Raw genomic sequence first — 8,217 nt, forward strand, 5'->3', positions numbered from 1 at the left:
CGCGCGCGCAGACCCAGGAATCCGAGTAGGAGATCGAAATTCAAACTTCCGGGAGATAGCATCTTGGGCAAGTTATTTCCTCTCTGCGTATTTTCAACTATTAAATGAAAATGATTATCAGCTACCTCATGGGGCTCTTTTCATTATGTATGAAAAATGCGTGATAAAGAGAAGACCCTGAATTTAAAAACAGGGATTATTCTAGAGCTCTCAGTATTCTCTCTTGCATTTAGAAGGTGGGCAGAAATTCTTTGTCGGACCATGAATTAGGAGTTTTGGTTTGGAAGATGTGGTCACCAGTGACTTGGGAGATTGGTCTGGGCCACTGCCAGATGGCAGCAGGAAAGAAGCACTGGAGACTTACCCTTGAGAGCTGGGGAAAAGGGGCAAGGAGCTCTGTTCTCCTCCTTCACCCTGGGAAGCCTCATCTTCTCAGAATTGGCATTCAGACGCTAAGAAGTGGCCTACTCTTTGCAACCCCATGAACTGCAATATGCCAGGCTTCTCCGTCCTTCAACATCTCCCTGAGTTTGCTCAAACTCGTGTCCATTGAGTCAGTGATGCACTCCAACCGTCTCATCCTCTGTGGTCCCCTTCTCCTTTTGTCTTCAGTCCTAGCATCAAGTCTTTTCCAGTGAATCCCCTCTTCACATCAGGTGGCCAAAGTATTGGAGCTTCAGCTTCACCGCCTGTCCTTCCAATGAATATTCAGTGTTGATTTCCTTTAGGATTGGCTGGTTTGATCACCTTGCAGTCAAAGGGACTCTCAAGACTCTTCTCCAGCACCATAGTTTGAAAGCATTCTTTGGTGCTCAGCCTTCTTTATGGTCCAATTCTCACATCTGTATTGGAAAAATGATAGGATTGACTATACAGATTTTGTTGGCAAGGTGATGTCTCTCTGCTTTTTTAAATGCTGTGTCGGTTTGTCATGGTTTTTCTTCTAAAGCAAGCGTCTTAATTTCATGGCTGCAGTCACCGTCCTCAGTGACTTTGGAGCCCAAGAAAATGTCATTGTTTTTCACTTTTTTCCCCATCTGTTTGCCACGAAGTGATGGGACCAGATGCCATAATCTTAGTTTTGGGAATGTTGAGTTTTAAGTCAGCTTTTCCACTGTCCTCTTTCACCTTCATCAAGAGGCTCTTTAGTTCCTCTTTGCTTTCTGCCATTAGAGTGGTATCATCTGCATATCTGAGGTTGTTGATATTTCTCTCATAACAAGCAAGTATTAGTCACTCAGTTGTGTCCAACTCTTTGTGATCCCATGATCTGTAGCCCACCAGGCTCCTGTGTCCATAGGATTTCCCAGGCAAGAATACTGGAGTGGGTTGCTATTTCCGACCCAGGGATTGAACCCATATCTCCCACATTGCAGGCAGACTCTTTACCACTGAGCAACCAGGGAAGCCCATATTTCTCCTGGCAATCTTGATTCCAGCTTGTGAGTCAGTCAGGCACCTATCTGGAAGGTACTCCTGCCCCTTGGGCTGCCTCTCCCCAACCTCCTCACCCCAACACACATATTCACTTGGCCCTGTGGGGAGAAGCAGAAGAAGTACACCTTCCCCACAAGGTCGACCTGGGACTTTGCTCTTGACAAGAAGGCATCCATTACAGTTTAGCAGTAAAAGGAAAGGTTTAATGACTCAGCCACCTCACACCACAGCACAGATCCCAGGATGTTCACCACCAGTAGGTGGCCCAGGAAAAGTGAAATTGAAGTCACTCAGTCGTGTCCGACTCTTTGCGACCCGACCCCATGGACTGTACCCCGTGCTCCTCTGTCCATGGGATTTTCCAGACAAGAATATTGGAGTGGGTTGCCATTTCCTTCTCCAGGGGATCTTCCCAATCCAGGTATCAAACCCAGGTCTCCTGCATTGTAGGCAGACGCTTTACCATCTGAGCCACCAGGGAAGGAGGAGATAGATATTCCAGGGCAAAGCTGGCTGGTGGGCTGTGTGTGTAGGAGTTGAGAGGCCTTGAAGCAAGAGGGGCTGCAGATCAGAATCCAGGCCCTTTGGGTGAAGAACACAGGCTCAGCTCTCACATTCTACCTGGCTCCAGCAGACAGCATTTTCTACTTCCTCAAAGCACGTGTTGAAACAGAGAACTACCTGCTCTGCAAAACTTCTGTTGAGTCTCCTGGTTATTGATTCTTCTGCTGAAGTCCCAAATCACCTTATGCAATCCCCTATCATAGCCTGTATCACATGTATTATAAATGCCTATTTTCATGTTCTCCCATATTTAGACTGTGTTACTTGAGGCAGTGTAGCAGACTGTTGAGTAAACAAACGAATCTTCCCCCTGTCCAGCTCTCAGTCCAGCCCTAAAATGTCAGTTAATAATGTAATAACAACATAAAAATATTAATAGCCATCATAACAGGTACTATTTATTAAGCATCTAGTCTAAGCCTGCACAAGGTGTTTTAAAATATATTATCAAGTTTACTCTTCAAAATAACCCTGTGAGGAAGTGGTTGTCATCCTCGTTTTCAAAGGAATTGGACGGAATTCCCCGGCAGTCCAGTGGTTAGGACTCCACGCTTTCACTACCAAGGGCTTCAATTCCTGGTCAGGGAACAAAGATCCTGCAAGGTGCGTGGCGCAGTCAAATAATAAAAAGAGATTGGAGGCTTAGAGAGACAACGTGGCAGAAGCAGGATTCAGCCCGTGTCTGTTTCTGAAGCCTACATAAGCATAGGTTAGCCTCCGACTCCAGTCAATAACTGGTGTGTGTCAAATTAAGCTGGAATCCCTTCTAAGATGTTGGCAACACCCTCCTCTGGGAGAAAAAGGCCTGAGACCATGGCACCACCAACTCCCCACACTCCCAGGACAGCAGGGAAATGCTCGAACATGAATGACCTTATGCAAATGGTTTCCCAAGGAAAGCTGCACACCTCAAACAGATCAGTAACTGGGCTGCAGCCCCCTTATTACGGTGTGAACCACCCTTGGCAGTGAGTTTTACACATCATAAGTGCTCTGAGTCTATCCAGTGCCTTTGCTGAAGCATTCCAAGTGCCATTAGCTTATTAATCCTTCCAGCGCCCCTGTGAGGCAAATTTGGCGGTCTTCTCAAATGATTTTATGAAGCATTAGCTCCTTGAGAACAGGAGCTGTGTGGGCCTGCCACACACAGGGGTTGGAGAAAGAAATAACGGTAGTGTGGCGAAGAAACCGAGACCCTTAGGGAAGTGGTTTTACATAGAAGTGGGGATACAATGCAGGTGCCTGGTTCCCACCGTGAGACCCTAGACTGTTTTCATCAGGCATCCTTGCATTGCCATTTTATTGCTTTGTAACTTTGGGAAGTTACTTCATCTAGTCTTGATTTCTCCATTTGTAAGATGGAAAAGGAAACAGTACTTACCTCATGACATAGTTTTGAGCATTACAGACTATGTATATAATTCAGGTAGCACCATACTGGACACATAGTAAGTGTTCAATAAACGTTAGATACTATTACAATCCTGAGAGTGGTACATGGAACTGTGGGATGCCTAAAGGGCATGAGCTTCGCTACTACTGACTCTAGAGAGTTTATTTCAAAACTGCAGGCTCTGCAGTTTTGTGATCTTGGACAGATGACAACTTCAGGAATGAACCTCTGTCCTCATCTGTGAAATGGGATAGCTCTGAAATGAAGATCTTGAAAATGCTTTGTAAACTGCCAAGCACTACACAGACATTAACTGTGGTTTTACACTATTACTCTACAGGAATCCCAGCTCAGCCCCACAAATTCTCAACTTCTAAAGTTGCTCCCCCGGTGGTCCAGTGGTTAAGACCCCACCTTCCAATGCAGGGGGTGCAAGTTTGGTTCCTTGTCTGGGAGCTAAGATCTCACATGCCTCCTGGCCAAAACCCCAAAACACAAAACAGAATCAATATTGTAACGAATCCAATAAAGACTTTCAAAATGATCCATATTAAAAAAAAAAAAAAACACACACACACACACCTTAAAGTTGCCTGTTGTGTAATAGGGCAGTGATGATCATATCTATCTTAGGGGGTTGCTGTGAAAAAATAAATCCTTAAAGGCTTCCCTGGTAGGTCAGCTGGTAAGGAATACGCCTCCAATTTGGGAGACCTGGGTTTGATCCCTGGGTTGGGGAGATCCCCTGGAGAAGGAACAGCTAGCTACCCACTCCAGTATTCTGGCCTGGAGAATTCCATGGACTGTATAGTTCGGTTGCAAAGAGTCCAACAGATTGAACGGCTTTCAGTCTTTAAAGACATATTTAAAGTACCCACCATGGTAGGAGGTAGTCCATACATGTTAACCCCCTATCCCCTAATAGATGTTGCCTTTCAAAATCTTCAAGTTAAGGAAGCCTGCGGGGTTTGGTAGGAAATCTAGAGAACCAACAGAGCTGGGATTATTCCTGACTCTGCCACTGTGTGACTTTGGGCAAGTTACCTAGCCTCTCTGCCTAGCTATCAGGAGATAAAGTATGCCTACACTGCAAAGTTTTAGGGAGAAAAGACAGAGCCGGGGCTTGCCTAAAAATACATGCGGGCTACTGACAAATGCACAGACAGGCCGGTGAACTACTCTATGGAAAGGACCCAATGGGAAGCAACGACCAATTCCCCACCCCGAAACCAAACGGGGTCATGAGCTGCAAAATGAGCGGTCCGAGCTCCAGAAAATTCAGCTGAGCTCGGGAGGTCCCTGCCCAGCACTGCTTAGCGCATCTGGACCCTGCCAGTGCAGCGGTCAGGAGAAGGCCAAGCGAGGACTCAACCCTCCCCAAAGTGATAACGGGGGAGGGGGAGGCAGGAGGAGGAAAGAATGTACTGATTCACCGCCCCACCCATCCCCTGCCTCTAATCTCTCTTCCGGAATTTTACAGCCCTCTTCACAGGGGCGGAGGCCGAGGAGGCAGGGCGCGGGTTACCGCGGGCGGCGGGCACCCACTACCCCGCCCCAGCCCTTGTCAATCAGCTTCTGCGGGAAGCCTCCGCGAGTAGCGCAGACCCTGGCGGTCCGCCCTCGGACTGCAGTCGGTCTTGGCGTGTGCTGCTAGAGGGAGCCGGGTGTGGAGGGAGAGGAGCTGTGAATTCCGGGAGACGTCCAGGCTGGCTCCCGGGATGGGTCCGAGGGTCAGAAATTGCCTCCCCCGGTGCGGGTAGGAGCGGGAAAGCTGCCGCTGAATCAAGGCTGGGCCTGGGTGCTCTGCAAAGCCCCAGCCTCCTTCTGGATCCTTCCCCGCTGCCCATCAGCTGTCAGGATCCCCCTCTCCATCGCCGTCAGGTGTTACTGGATTTCAGTCAGAAATCCAGAAAGTAAAGGACTTCAGGAACTGGCAGCGAGGGAGAAGGAAAAGTTTAGAAACATAGCTCAACCTCCTTATTTTATCTTAGTAAAGATGGGGCAACTGAGGCCCCGGGAAGGCGGTGCTGAGAATCAGGGGAGGACTCCGAGCCAGTACTTTAAGTTTGGCGCTGCCCTTACTGCTCGGTTCAGTTCACAGCGTTCCCTGATAACCTCGAGACTTAGTTTCCCCGCTGGGCAGTTGGAAAATATCAAAGAATTTATTAAGAAGTGAAACAAGCGCTGTTGGAAGTAGTCTAGCAAATTTCCCTACACAGCGAACGCAGTGATTGGGAGGTAATGATGCTCACAGCTAACACTTATTGAGACTTACTATGTGCGAGGCACCATTGTTGTAAGCCCCTTATAGGTATGGGCTTCCTTGGTGGCTCAGATGGTAAAGCGTCTGCCTGCAACGCGGAAGTCCCGAGTTCGATCCCTGGGTCGGGAAGATCCCTGGAGAAGGAAATGGCAACCCACTCCACTATTCTTGCCTGAAGAATCCCATGGAGGGAGGAACCTGGTAGGCTACAGTCCACGGGGTTGTACAGAGTCGGACACGACTGAGCGACTTCACTTTATAGGTATTGCGTCGTCAATCGCTAAGTCATATCCAATTCTTAGCGACCCCACGAGGCACCTCCATGGGATTTCCCAGGCAAGAATACTGGAGTGGGTTTGCCTACTCTAGGGGATCTTCCCTACCCAGGGATCCAGCCGGGGTCTCCTGCGGCAGCTGCATTGGCAGGCGGATTCTTCACCACTGAGGCACCTGGGAAGGCTTACAGGTATTAAGGAGTTTAATTTCACAACAGTCCTAGAAGGTGGAAATTATTACCTGAGGTGAACAACAGAGAGGCCACTTGACCAAAGTCACCCAGCGAATATGTGATAGAGGCAGGATTTGAACCGGAAGAGTATCTGTCCTGAGCCCCATACCCTCAACCTCTACACCATCTGCTTCTCAAATGAGATCAAATGTGGTTATGATCTACCTCCATGAGGGATGTTGGTTTAACGGTGTAAACTCTTCATTACGGCAACTTCTTTTGGAGTGACTTAGATTGTCTGTGAAAGTGAAGGTCATGGACTATACAGTCCATGGAATTCTCCAGGCCAGAATACTGGAGTGGGTAGCCTTTCCCTTCTCCAGGGGATCTTCCCAACCCAGGGATTGAATCCAGGTCTCCCACATTGGAGGCGGATTCTTTACCAGATGAGCCACAAGGGAAGCCCAAGAATATTGACGTGGGTAGCCTATCGTTTCTCCAGGGAATCTTCCCGACCCAGGAATTGAACCGGGGTCTCCTGCACTGCAGGCGGATTCTTTACCAACTGAGCTATCAGGGAAGCCTGTCTATAAATGTTTAATATATGCTCTCTGACCATGATAATGTTTCTACACACTGAGACTTCAAAGTACCAGGTTAAATGGGCCAATCAAGGTCACATTTGGAGAAGGAAATGGCAACCCACTCCAGTATTCTTGCCTGGAGTATCCCATGGGCAGAGGAGCCTGGCGGGCTACAGTCCGTGGGGTCCCAAGAGTCGGACATGACTTAGTGACTAAACCACCACCACCACCAAAGTCACACTGTGAAACTGAGAGGATTCCTTCCTCAGTGGTGCACAGTTGTCTTAGTTCTATCAGGTGCCATCGCTAGAATCCTGACTTTTTGCCCTCTGTGGCTTTCTGCCCTGCCTCCATCAACATATCACCTACTCTGTCCTCAACTTGTGTACATATAAACTACACAATTGACGGTTTCTTCTTGGCTGAAAGCCAAAATTATAGCTTATATTTTATTACAATGCAAATATCACAAGAGGGGAAAACTGGGTCTTACCAGCCATTTGCATGGATTAAATAATGAGAATGGGATTATCAGCCCCTCCCTAAAAATCAATTTTGGTAGGAGAGAGAGAAAGAACAGAAGGGCTACAAACTAACCAGAGTTAATGTTGGAAAGAACTTCAGAAGTCATCTAGTGTAGCCTCTCATAGGCCCAGATAAAGAAAATGAGTTTCCCAGGCCACTTAAAGATATTGAAGGCCTGAGGAGGGTTGTTGTTTAGTCCATAGGTTGTGTTCGACTCTTAGTTACTCCATGGTCTGGAACCCACTGGGCTCCTCTATCCATGAAATTTCCCAGGCCAGAATACTGGAGTGGGTTGCCAGGGAATCTTCCCAACCCAGGGCTTGGGATTGAACCCAGGTCTCCCGCGTTGTCAGCAGATTCTTTACCACTGAGCCACCAGAGGGCCTGAGGAGGGTGGAGGACCCACTGTGGGGAAGGGAACAGGACGAACAAAAGAACTAAAGATTAGATTAGCCTCGTGTCAGAAGCTATTCCTTCTAGCTTTGTTCTAACTCCCAGCCCCAGCCTTAAAAATTATATGCACCTTTTATAATATGTAAATTCTACTTTAAGGCTGCTAGGGGAACTGCCTGGCAGTCCAGTGTTTAGGAGGCGGTGCTTTCATGGCCAGGGCCTGGGTTCAATCTCTGATCAGGGAACTAAGATCCTAAAAGATTAGTGGTGTGGTCAATGATAATAATAAGGCTGTTAAAAAATAATACATGCTTCTTATAAAAAAAATTTTAAATTATAGAGATGAATGCTTAATAAAGCAAAAGTCCCCCATAATCATACCTAAAGAAAGAAAACCATTAACAATTTGTATTATATTGGCCCTCCCTATCTTCCTCTGTACATTCATATTTTTTGGTGTATTCCTATATGAACACACGTGTGCATGTTTAATAGAAATGGGATTGTTTCTCTTAGCAATACTCCTTGGACAGTTTCCCATGTCAGTTGCATTTAGATCTACATTATTCTTTTAAAGGCTGCCTATGTAGTATGGCTAAACTATAATTTA

This window comes from Muntiacus reevesi, chromosome 3 (assembly GCF_963930625.1).
Source record: "Muntiacus reevesi chromosome 3, mMunRee1.1, whole genome shotgun sequence".
NCBI classification, from domain to species: Eukaryota; Metazoa; Chordata; class Mammalia; order Artiodactyla; family Cervidae; genus Muntiacus; species Muntiacus reevesi.